Below are 13,092 nucleotides of genomic sequence, written 5' to 3'. Positions count from 1 at the left end.
ATATTGTAAAAATAAATAATAAACAGTGAAATATTCCAGCTGCTCTTTTAAGAAAAAGTCACAAATAAACCACATTATTATTAGACCACAGATGCAAGGCTGACAGACTATAAACAATAAAAGATAAGATGGCCGCCCACCATTGAGTCTGGTTCTGTCCAAGGTTTCTTCCCTCTTAAAGGAAGTTTTTCCTTGCCACTGTCGCCAAATGCTTGCTCATGGTGGGATTTGTTGGGTCTCTGTAATTAATATTATAAAGAGTACGGTCTAGACCTGCTCTATAGGAAAAGTGCAATGAGATAACTTCTGTTATGAATTGGCGCTATATAAATTAATTTAACTGAAACCAGTTTCTCTTGTTCTTGTTAACAGGAAAATGAAAGTGACACACTCTAGCTGCACTCCTCAGAAATTTATTTTTACTGGCCTCCACGGTACTTTGAACTAAGAATGATGCAGCATTGTTATTGCCTTTACGTGCAGTCCCTCTAACATCCATCTGCCTGATTTACAGTGCGTCACATGTTTCAGCCAAAAAAAACAGATAAGTCAGGGCTTTTAATGAGCTGTGCCACTCAAACTAGATGGAAGCATTGCTTATGAAAAACAAATCGGTATAAAAACAAAAAAAGAGAGAGAGAAGCAAATGTTAAAAAACGGCTACATCTGATGACATTTCATGCAAGATGAGCAGCGGCCTTGCATCACATTTCGTATGGGAAAGCTGTTTGTGGTTGTGTGTGTGTATGTGTGTGTGTATGAATCCCCCATGAATTTTGTATATGAGATAGATGTAGGCCAGGGATTGGGGTTGTGTACACAGAGGCTTAATGACAGGACCCTGGAGGGATGGCACATCAGTCAAGTGGAACAGACAAATACACACTTATACATACACACATACACACACACCCACATAAACCGGCTGTGTATTACACAACCAGTACCCTCACTTTCCCATAATTTAGCACTGGAAAGACAACAAGAGCTGGGAATGGCGGGTCCGACCAAGTTCACAGCCCCAGGCACTTTGTCACACTCGGGCTGCAGTTTGGCCTACATGGGCTGGCACAGTTCTCAAGGCAGCACAGTGTCAGAGAAGGGTGTGTGTGTGAAACCATATAGCCTCTAGTTCCACGGCACATTCCCAAGGCGCTTTTTGTTTAGCTTTATACAGGTTACTGAGCCAGTGATTGGGACAAAGAGAGAGATTGGGTAGATAACAAAATAGCTGAGTGATATCAGCTTAGCTCAGCACAGCAACTGTAACATTTTGGTGGCGGGTTTGGATGCCACGAGGGCGACAGATATCGAGGCTATGTGTTATATGAAAGTTGCTTTGAGCTCCGTGCTTAAATAAACTCACTATCACAGGGAAAGTGGCGTGACTGGCCATTTTGCGGGGTGTTAGTCTCCCCTCCTCTGCCAGGGACTGTGGTTGAATTTGGCCAGGCAGCCACTGTTGGCATTCCACACTGACCCTCGAGTAGCGGGCCTGAGGTTCATGGGTAAACAGACAAACCGTTTGGTGGGCTCGCTGTGTAATTTTGGAGCCTGTCTCACCCTCTCGCTGTCTGTCTCTCTCCTCCAACCTCCCCTCTTGTCTTTCCTCTCAGCCAGCCATATCCTCAGTTGGCCTCTCTGTTAATTCAGACCTACCTGACAGTTCTGACTAAAACCTTCTGGGTTTACTATCTGTCCTGCTCGGCGACAGGCTCAGCTCTCTAAACACACACTGAAGACTAATCTGCAACAGATGGGAGACGGACCGGGGAGGAAGTAGTATAAAAGGATATACAGCATATTTGTACCCCTCTGAACCAAACGATAGGGTTTCAATGAAGTTCCATGCAAAGCCGGAGGAGAGTTGTGATGATGTGCACAGGGGCGGCTCCCAGGGGCTTAACTGAACATATTACTTGGAGATATAAGCTGTCCATCTGCAACCAGATGTCTGAAAGGCCTTGAGGGGGTTTCCTGAGGGCTTTGCCTGAAGGGAACATGCACACACACTCATTCACACACTCTCACAGATATATGTAAAGTACTGAATAAATAAAAACATATGGTAACAGGCAAATGTGCACGTATACATACATGTGCACACACACAAACAAGCCCACACGTTAGTTTTCACGGGTGGCTGGTTAGAGATAAAGAACGTCTTACCCCCAGTTTACTATCTGGTTTTTGAGGTCATTAGTGTAAACACAAAAGACATTTATTTACTACCTCATTAATGCAAGTGGCAATTTAAGCTCCCTTTCTCAGGCAAAAAAAAAAGGAGCGGATGGATCTCACAGTGCGGAAACCCAGACAACTGTCAAATCACTGTTTGTATTGGTTTTGCGACGAGCACTTGGAAAGCCCCAAGCTTTCATCAGCTAACCACCACAATCTGTTACATTCTCCCTCTCTTGGAAATGAAATTGTCCTAGCTGAAGGATACGCCGCTGCTTGATTACCACAGAGCACAAAGTCAGTTGGGGGTATGTTAATGCGGGGCGGCAGGTTATTTAAGAAGACAATGTACCTCTTATAAGAAAGTGCAGGCATCCCTTTGAAGAGTGTGTACCATCCAGAAATGCCTGGAATGGTTTGTGCACAAACAAATTTTATTTAAACCTGCAATAGCTGATTTTTTTGGCCACTTGGGGGCAGTGCAAAGAAGCTGATATGTGATATAAGTTGATATGTCGAACATAGCATACAGTTGCCTATTTACACACCTAGTAGATATGGAGCAACATTAGCATTCATTTCGAGTCATGTTTTTGACCACTTGTCATATGTAAATTCGATATTCACTCTTCTTTTAGCTCTGTTTTTGGTCTCCACCAACTCCTGAAGAAAATGTTTAGCTCTAAGCTTTTTAGCTGCTAAATCCTCCACTATGTTCTCCAGCTAGTCCCTTACTTTGTCTGCTGTTTGGTGCAGGGTAGGTAGCGTACAGTGAGTTTTTAGTTTTTTGCAGAAAGCAGCCACCTGCTGTGTCCAAACAAAAAACTATGAGAGCGATGAGAGTGAACCAAACGAATAAAAATTGCAGGCAGGAAAACCAAAAAAATGAGCTGAAAGATGCTAAAACACTGTAGAGCTGAGAGGAACTCTCAGTCGGGTGACAATTCTGTGGGTTTGTCACTAAGATTGAGCCTTTTCACATTACACATAGTCATTTGATAAATTGTCATTATGAAAATATTATGTATAGCAGCTTTAATGTCCATTTTGTACTGAAAGCAGGACTCCTGTGAGTGCTGAAGCAAAAGAAAATGTGCAGCTTTTGGCGAATTTGGTGAAAATCTTCCCCACCCACGCTTACACAGTATTTATCACAACAGGCCATTTCCTGACTCAGAATGGCATCAGATTGGATGGAGCCATTTCCCCTCTGGGTAAATTAAGAGGCTAGAATTCTTCTGGGATGGTGTGAGGCAACATGGAGATACAGTGACAGATAGGGCATGTCCTCAGGGACTTATGCAGGCGACCACCCAACAAATGTCAACTAAATGTTTCATCATAGGGATGTCTTACTGAAATTGGCCAACTTCCTTTTTTTACATAGCTTCAAACCTCATCTGCCTCTGTTTATTGAAGCAGACTGACAATGATTAGTTAAATGGAAAAAACAGAGTTACATTCATGAGAACATTCTGTGTCATCAGAAGCTTCATGCATATTGGAAGAGAGGTGAAGTGGTAGAAGAGAGGGAGATGAGCATATGCGGTGAGGCAGAAATGGAAAGAAAGACAGGAATGCAGGGAGAGGAAGGGAAAGAAAAGAGCAGACTGTCCCCGATTAGGCCTGAGTTGAGACATTCAGCCCAGGAGCTCATCTTAGCTTCAGGAACACACTGTCCAACACATGAGACCACATGAGACCAATTTAAGGAGGGAAGGCAGGAGCCTTGTCATATTTTCCTGATGCACACACCCAAACATTGATCCCAGAATCACATCCCTGTATATCCATTTTGGAATATTTATGAACAATTAGAATTATGTTGTTTTTGACATGTCCTTTAAATGCAGCTATTTTTAACCAATGATAGCTAAGTAATGGCTTTCTGCTTTCTATCCATAATATACTTTATTTTCATGCCAAAAAGATTTGGTGTCATTTTAGGACATTTTTCAAAACATTCTTTGCATTATGCAAACAGTTGCAAGTTTAACTGTTTTGATGGAACAAGATCATGTTTTGATCACACTCACTAGGCTCACAACATCACTGTTGCATGTAAACTGTGTATCTCCAAAATGTCAGCTTTTCACTAGCAACAGCAGAATTGTTTTTGGTTTGTTTTTGGTGATGCATTTTTGACACTATCCAATTGATTTAGAAAGGGTGGTCCTTCATCTGAATGGAAAACATCAAAGCACCACACATCAAACTGTGAAACATCATCACCAAAATTGAAATTTGAAAGGAGGTTTTCACATCACAACAGCAATATTGTATGAGTGATGTAGCACCCAACAAACCAGAATCCGTTATGGAGACCTTTTATGTTTTTTCCCAATCAAAAACAAAACTGAAAGCTATCATTTGTGTTCTGCCTCAGGGTGGTCATTTGACTGGGAATAATTATGTGGTTTTGCGCAGCAATCTTGTCTTCCTATATGAGACTGTGCTTCTATCTATAGTGTTTACCTTTACTTAAGCTTTAAAGCCTTTTAATTATTATCATCTAATAATCATCACCTTTAATGTCTCCATAACCACTGTGGCTGGCGACTGGCAGTGTCTGGGCAGGTGTGTGTATCTGTGTGTGTGAGTGGCTTTAATCATCATCAAATAGAGCTGTGTGTATAGGTAATTAAAGTGGTGCCAAATCGACTCTCACTAGCAGGTACGAGTCAGGAACTCTCAACAACACCTCATTTTTGCGTAGCAAGTGCTGCGGGCAACTTTATTTCAGCTCCGCTGCAAGTTTTAACACAGAATTGAGTGCAACTCCCTCTCTGAGTCCATTACTCAGTGTCTGATATTCTTCTAAGCCCTGGATTACTTTTCCTCCCCACAAGCTGACCATAATACCAGGCTTGTGGAGCCAATGCGGCCTGCAGGGTTTGGTCTGTAACCACTCAATGAGCACAAGGATCACGATTAGTGTACGTAGATCAAGAACTGCCGTCCCAGCCCCCACACACACACACACACACACACACACATTACACACCGCACCCTTCACCCCCTCAGCATAGCCATGGTTTATGGCTGCTGTAAGCCAATATACATACACAATATTAGCTTCTCTTGCACCATTTATAGTGCAATATTTCCTTCAAACATGAACAGTAAAGACTGAACCTGAACAGACATTTCCATCACAAAGGCAACAACTGTTTGCATGTTGGGCTGCAACTAATGATTATTTTCATTTTCAACTGATCTCTTGCTTAATTGTTTAGTCTTTAAAATGTGAAAAAAATGCCCATAACAATTGCTCAGAACCCTTGCTGACATCTTTACTTTGATTGTTTTGCCCCCCCCCCAAAAAAAAGATTTTTTTTGTAAATGTACAATTACACAAAATAGAGAAAACCACAGATTCACATTTGAGAAGCTGTGACCAGGTTGGTCAAGGTTGGTCCCAGCTCTATTTGTATGTAATCTCTCACTGCCCCAGTGATAATGCTGGTGATAACTGGTATAACTTGGTGGTTCCCACATAAAATTCAGGATATTACTTCGAGACTTGATTTATCTCAGTTCTTCCAAGAAATGTCTGTTTTCCATTGTTCACTGTTCTGTTTCTCCTGTTCAGAGATTGGTTCGTCACTGTTTGGCCCTTCACACACAACTACAGGGGATAGCTGCTTGGCAAGCATATGTATGTGTGTATATGTGTGAGTGTGTGTTTTCTGAGGTTTGGAATGATTTACACAACCCCACACTCGATTAATTCCAGTATGACAGCACAAACTTGCCTGTGTGTACACACGTTGGTCTGAGGTATTAGGCAGACAGAGGCACACAGACAGAACAGTGTTGACTTACTAATAGATGGAGGTCTCTCTTTTTTTGTTTACAGACACACACACATGCAAACACACGCACACTTCACATTCATGTTTATGTTTCTTATTGGTTCCATTTATTTAATCTAATGCCAATCTGTGCTCCAACTCAAACACTGGGACACAAGAAATCTGTGAATGCTGCACAACCCCCCTGAACCAGTCAGCCAGCAGCAAACTGTGTAAACTAAATGTATACACTATTAGTTTGTGTTTATAATATTAGGAACTGTAAAAGTGAGAAACTGCTCTAAAACACTATATATTCATTACTGAGGGGAACCAAAAAGCATTACCTTAAGCTAACCAAGATTTTAAGTTACCTGCTATCCTATAAAAAGTTGCAGAATTTGTCTCCATGTTGTTTTGAATGGCGACAATCTCCTTTTGGATTGAATGTCTTCAGCTTCAAACAAAAAAGGTGAAACATGCTCTTCAAACAGTTTTACTGCTGTGATCAGATGAGGTGTTTTAGCTGAGGATCCAATGGCTCTAAATCTAGAACACCCTTGGTCGCTGAGCAAAAAGGTTTTCCAGGAGAGTGTCCAACAATATCAAAACAATCTCCAGGCTGGATTTCCTCTCTGGCACTCAAATCCCCACTGGAGAATGAGAATCTGGGTTGCATATGAGAAACAGAAAAACTGTAGGATGAAGACTCTTGCTTCTAAATGAGAGACACTGCTCTGAAAAATGAGTCTGTCAATTTAGAAATATACAAAAGGTCAGCATGGGCCTCAAAAAAAGCAAGGCAACAAAAAGTCAAGGATGCATTCATAATCTGTCTTCTCCTGCCAAGACACGGCTCATAATTGTAAGACGTTACATGTCCAGTCATTCTCTGTCTTTCATTGAAATCTCAAAGGTCATCTCCTCAAGAACTGCTTCACATCCTCCCCTGCGATTCACATCTTCCTCGGCTAGAACATTCTCCTCCTCTCCTCGCTTTGACATGTTTAAACAAAATCAACCTTTTCACCCAGGCTCACACTTGTTATTTGTTAAGATAGCAAAAACCTTCTATCAAACTTTTAAGGACACAAATGCCTCTAATTGTGTCGACTTTTGGGAAATATTCTTACTACTATTATTGTAATTATTATTCCTATCATTATTATTACTATTATTATTTTATACTAATAATTATTTTGTACTAATATTACTACCATTACCATTACTATTATTTTAAATCTCAATTTGGAATTTGCATTGTTTTACTGTATGTTCTCTTTCCTCCTGAGCGCTATAGAAATAAATTTAACTGAATTGATACCACTCTCATGTCTGTACGGTAAATATGAAGCTACAGCCTGCAACTAGCTTAGCACAAAACCTGGAAGCAGGGGGAAACAGCTAGCCTGCTCATCTTGTTTGTTTAATTCGTACAAAAATCGAAGTGTAAAAGCATCAGTTTGTGGTTTTATGGTTGGTTATGTGTCAGACTATTTCTTGGCTGGGCATAGTGACTTCCTGAAATCTCTGCTGGCTGTATGGCAAAAGTCTCCAGAGAGAGAAAAGAGAAAGACTCCAGACTTGCATATATTAAATGAACAAGCTATAACGCGTTAATTAGTGAGCTAGCCCTTACTGTTGAACAGAGCCAGGCTAGCTGTTTCCCCCTGTTTCCAGCATTTAAGCTAAGCTAACCAGCTGCTGGCTCTAGCTACATATTTAGCATACAGACATGCAAAAGCAAATAAATATTTCCCAAAATGCTGAACTATTTCTTTAAACTAATTCTACTGCTTCATACAAGTTACTGTGGATGTATGAAACACAGAGAGAGAAAAGCATCCATTAAAAGCATAGAATCAGTGTTATGTCCCGTAGCAGGCAGTAGTCTGGCCAAGCATACCGATCATTTCAGCTACTGCCTGACTTGGTTCTCCCATGTGGTTCAAATGGATGACCAATTAACAGCAGCTTAACTCCTGGTTCCAAACACCTATCTCTCTCTCTCTCTCTCTCTCTCTCTCTCTCTCTCTCTCTCTCTCTCTCACACACACACACACACACACACACACACACACACATGCATGCATGCACACAAGCATACGAAGTAATAGACATGCAGATCCATGAGCACTGGCGCCCAGTACCACACACAGGCAAGGACACACACACACACACACACACACACATACATACTCATTAACAAAGGCTTAGCATTGCAGAGTGTATACCCCCAGCAAAGTTGCAGCATAGTCTGGCTGACTGGCCTCCCACAGAGGGGGAATACACCTCAAGTCACCTGATCCTCGGCTGATCTCATCAGTGAACTACACAGCAGTTTGTCATTCCATTACAGCGACCAAGCCTGCATGGCATGAAAACTCTAAAGCACTGACCGGGAAAGTGTACTTCCGAATATCCCCAATATAGTAGTTTTTAAATTTAAGCTACATATCAGATTGAAGTACTTTTAGTAAACAAGCTTTCTTCAAGCTTTAAGACTCTGCTCTCACTGCAGCATCTTTAGAAATCTCTCCCACCACTAGGTGCCACCACTGGCTTCAATACAGATAACACAGCACTGAAAAGTCCATCTTAACACGTCACTATACGACTCATATTCAGCGTTTAAACATGTTTCTTTGTGCTCTTTAAATACATTTCGATGCAATCTGAGACAAAAGACAGTATCTCAGAACAAGACAGATTATTGAAATTATATGGAGAGAATCACACTCACATAATCTTGAAACTATTTAATTGTACTGAAAGAGACTGAGGTTAACACTCCAAAGTTTGTTTTAAAAGTAGATTTAAGTCTGAAATGTGACTGAATATGAGAAAATGCCTCCCTTGGTCAATTGTTCTGTGTGGCTGAAGTGATGTGGCTCCACTTTGTAATGTTTCTGTGGATTTGGGCTGTGGTCTGTCAACACTGATGTGATTCTGAAGAGTTCAAGAGCTACATGTGAAGACTAAGTGAGCTCGTAGACAGACCGAGAGAGAAAGCGAGAGAGAGAGAGAGGGAGAGGCCACCTGAGTGACAAGCAACAGCTGAGTTTACACATCTGGAAACCAAAATGCAACCCCTCCATTAACTGCGTCTTTACGCACACACACTTTCCAAGCTAAAATCCTCCACAGCCACTTTTTTCTCTCTCCTCGTTCAGGGAAAATGTGTTACAGAGCCTCAACTATTTCTTTTCTCCTCGCTTTGGTGTGTCTGGTCATGAAGTAATGGAGAGACAAATCATTTCCATCTCTTAACACGATTTCCAACAGATGAAGGCAAACAAGCCTCTCTAGGCTTGACCTGCAGCATTGTTTTCATCATCACAAATCTATTCAAAACCCCCACATTCACACACAACTATGTGCACTTAAACAGCAAGGTTGGAACATTTAGAAAATAAAAATGTTAAAATGAATAGTTCTGAAACAAAAAACGTGACACTCACCTCTCAGAAGCAACAGATTGGTCCAGGGTTGAATATTCCGTTTATCAGAATAAAATTACGACTGTGGAGGCATCCGGGCTGACTGCATCCAACAAACACAAATCAGTGGCGTTTCGAGTCCTGAATCAGCTCGATGGATGTAGTCTTTCAGTGCATGATCGTGGATAGAGCGAGAGTGAGAGAAGGACGCTCACCAGGTTTGAGCGCTGCGCAGCTCTGGCACCAAGTTAAAGCGTCGAGAAATGACATTATCGCTGCTCTGAGCCTATTGGCTTAAACATGACAACCCCACCCCAACATCTCCCTCCTCCACACACACCTCCCTCTCCGTTTCACTAACAGCATACTGTGTACATGAATTTATGGATATATTTTGGAAGCATAATCAAGTCAACATGGTCTACTTTTTCAAAATGGCACGAAGTTCCCATTAGAATCTATGTGTTAAAAATACCATTAGGTCACTGTAAATTCATTAGTGGCTACCACAGAGACACTGCAAGAGCCCATAGGAATATGTCAGCAATTATGTAATGAAATGTCCTTTGGGTTCACCTCTTCTTCAGAACTTATACACAAGAGTTTCACAAGGAATACTTGACTGGGTGGACTATCCAATAGTCACAAATTAGAAAAAAAAAGTAGAAATACACAGAAGCTTAGATTGACTATTACATCAGATGTATTAAGGTTATGAAGGTGGTAGGTGAACATACCAGTTTTTCTTCCTGTCCATGGCATGTATGTCATACTGTATACGCTCCCATGCTCCATGCATGCACCACACAGTAGCCTTCTGCAACTCAAAACTGACATCATGATGTGTGGAGGTGTTATTTACTGTATAGTATGGTATTCCAATCACTGCCTGATATATGAAACCATGTATGTCAAGTATTTCGACTCAATAGGCCATTAATCAATATACAAGTGAGCAAGTGTCAGAGGTTCACCAGCTGCTTTCTTGGAAAGTGAGTTCTTATCTCCATCAGCAACGTCCATGTGTTTGAGGACGCTAAACCACCCAGTGCTCCAGTGGTCAGTACAGGAAGTGGTTGCACTGTGTAGCTGTATGAAAGTGAAGCAATGCAGCGCTGAATGTTCTGTCAAATCCTTGTCTTGACAGATAAAGGTTAAAAAATAGGTTTGTCCTGCTTACTGTTTTTTTTCATCACTGACCCGAAGAAGTAATTTCATGTTTTACCCTGTGACCCAGACTTACTGAAACATTGCTCTCTCTACAATTGGAAAGTTAAAAACATTTTTGTTGTCATATGTTTAAGTATCATTGGGGCTGCTCACCTGGGGAACACAGAGACATTGCTGGTTGGGTGTGCAATAGACAATTATACAGTACATGTACAGTACAGTAAACACATTTTTAGCAATACCAATAGACAGGTAGGAAAAGAAAAGCTGGTGATTCCACAAGCAAGCACGTTAGTCAAAACTGAGTTCAAGACAATATGACAAAGTTTATCTTGGTTCACTGTTAATATAGCAGGAAAGGTTTGTGTCTATTATGTGTATGGTTCAATCCCCTGGACCGGCAGGATAAATCTGGGTGGGAAAAGTGAAAAAGCAGCTCTTGCCCCTCCCTCATTATCACCACTGAGCTCTTGAGCTCCCAGATGTGAATGTGTGTAACTGTGCGAATGTGCTCAAGGCATTCCTGCAAGAGAGCATTGCTCTCAGTAAAATTTCCCTGAATAAATAAAAGTAAAAAAAAAAGTATTAACTAACCTGGAACTCAATGTTTAGAGCATGACAACACTGGAGCCACACTATCTATGGTAAAATCTACCCAATGGCGGTATCATAAGATGTTTCTGATTATAAAGAAAGTGACCATGGTCATGAGAGGAACCAATCAGAAGCAAGAGCATGAGGCCAGTGTCATAGTTTAATGAAGAGTGACCCCTGTCAGCTTAGAATGAACAAAACCTTCTAGGTGTTCAAAAGGCAACTCTTTTTGATACAGATCCATATACATCAAGTAATAAAGAGTTTCAAAAGGCAGCAAATCCTGATTTGTGGAGCGTTTGGATTGAATTTTCAGTCTCAGCTGTGGAGTCAGGGGAGTGAAGAGAGCCGTTTGAATGTCCGTGAACCTGGCAGTGGGACAGACAGAGCGGGTGAACAGTATGGCTTATTGTCCCTGCCAGCCAGTCAGTCAGCCCACACAGTGAGGGACCCACGGACGCCCTCGTTCAGCCTGCTGGCTGCTGCTCTGACAGCATCTGACAGCTTGATTTACAACTTAAATTTACATTTCACCTTTTAGTCTTTTAGCCCGTATCCAGCGGGATTTGCAATGAGTGCAGCAGTAGAATAAACTTCAATTCATACATCACCAAACACTGAAAACAAGCACTGGTATGGCTGTTAGGACCCTGACAACAGATGTAAACAAATATTCCATTTCTGCCTATAACATTGTGCAAAAAACGAAACAAAAAAACTCCACATTAGCTCTTATAAACTGTTGTATAAGCTCTGTTTTTGTCTGTTTGACTGAGCAGCTATTCTCAACACTCAATTCACCTGTTATGCGTCACATCACACACACATACATCTACAGCTACACACTTAAAAACACACACGTAGCTGCTGAACTTTATAACGGGAAATCCGATCATCTTCTGTGTCCTGATTGCGCTCTTTCCACCTGTTCTTCTCACCTCTACGCAGAATAGAGCCGGCCTCTGTGCTTCGCCTCGGCTCTTTGTGCTCGCACACAGACGTCTGTAACATTAAGCCTATTTAGAGCAGACACAGAGAGGGAGAGGGGTATAAAAGGTAAGCCTATAGGCCTACACATGCAGCCTGAGAGGAAGCTGAAGATCAGTGCAGTGCAGAGAGCACAAAAGGGGCCTCTGGGTCAGTAAATCCTGCCCCTGTTACCTTCTGGTGCGTGGAAACACAGCATGGTTGATGAAAGTGTCAGAGGCAGGCGCAGCACGTTGTACATCTCTGATCCTGCCTTTTATCTCTGTCCTTTCTTCCCCTCTTCTCTTTTCTTTATGGAACACTGCTTTGAAAACAATCCAGATTGATGTGGGACTGTGCGCTTTGTGACGCCAGCTTGGATGTCATGAGCAGTGAAAGGCAAACTGCTGCATAAGGAGGTTATCTTCCTATCAGCGTATCTGGTTGTTGGAGACAGTAAAAGGCATCTTAACTGAACTACAGTCTCATCTCTCACGCAGTGGCCTGGTTAGTTATCCCAGAAATTTGTCATATTTGATAGACAGTTATGATTTAGCTCCTCTGCTCGTGTTGCTTCTCTCCCGTGTAGTATATCCGACAGCAGTGAAAGTGAAATTAAAAAATGTGGCATGTAATTTCAGGACTGGTCTGAAAGATGATATCAGGTCATTAAAAAACACTGGATAACCACACACCGTGTCGTTAACCTGTCAAATGAATTTCTGCATAAAAGTGACATTTAACCCTGTGAAACTATGTCAGCAGATGAGAAAACAACCAGCTGGGAAAACTACAAGCCACATGTTGGCACTAGAAGCTTTGGATACTAGCTCAAATTTAGCTAGCTGGTAAAATAGTTTGGATATTCATCAAGCAATATTTGCAATCTGTTTCCTTTCCTGGTCAGGACCCACCGGGCCCCTTCTTTCTGTGACCCTATATAACCC

The 13,092-nt window shown here is 41.6% G+C and overlaps 1 protein-coding gene across 1 annotated transcript in view; it reads right to left on the bottom strand.

Moving 5' to 3' along the window:
• Positions 1-9,670, bottom strand: part of prickle1b (prickle homolog 1b) — a 32,737-nt gene extending 23,067 nt beyond the window's left edge. The window contains exon 1 of the mRNA XM_044185694.1: positions 9,437-9,670. The gene's annotated coding sequence lies outside the window, so the exon portion shown is untranslated. The remainder of the gene's footprint in view (positions 1-9,436) is intronic.
• Between the last annotated feature and the right edge of the window lie 3,422 nt (positions 9,671-13,092).

The sequence above is a fragment of the Siniperca chuatsi genome, linkage group LG23 (assembly GCF_020085105.1).
Source record: "Siniperca chuatsi isolate FFG_IHB_CAS linkage group LG23, ASM2008510v1, whole genome shotgun sequence".
NCBI classification, from domain to species: domain Eukaryota; kingdom Metazoa; phylum Chordata; class Actinopteri; order Centrarchiformes; family Sinipercidae; genus Siniperca; species Siniperca chuatsi.
This window is presented reverse-complemented; position numbering and strand designations above follow the sequence as displayed.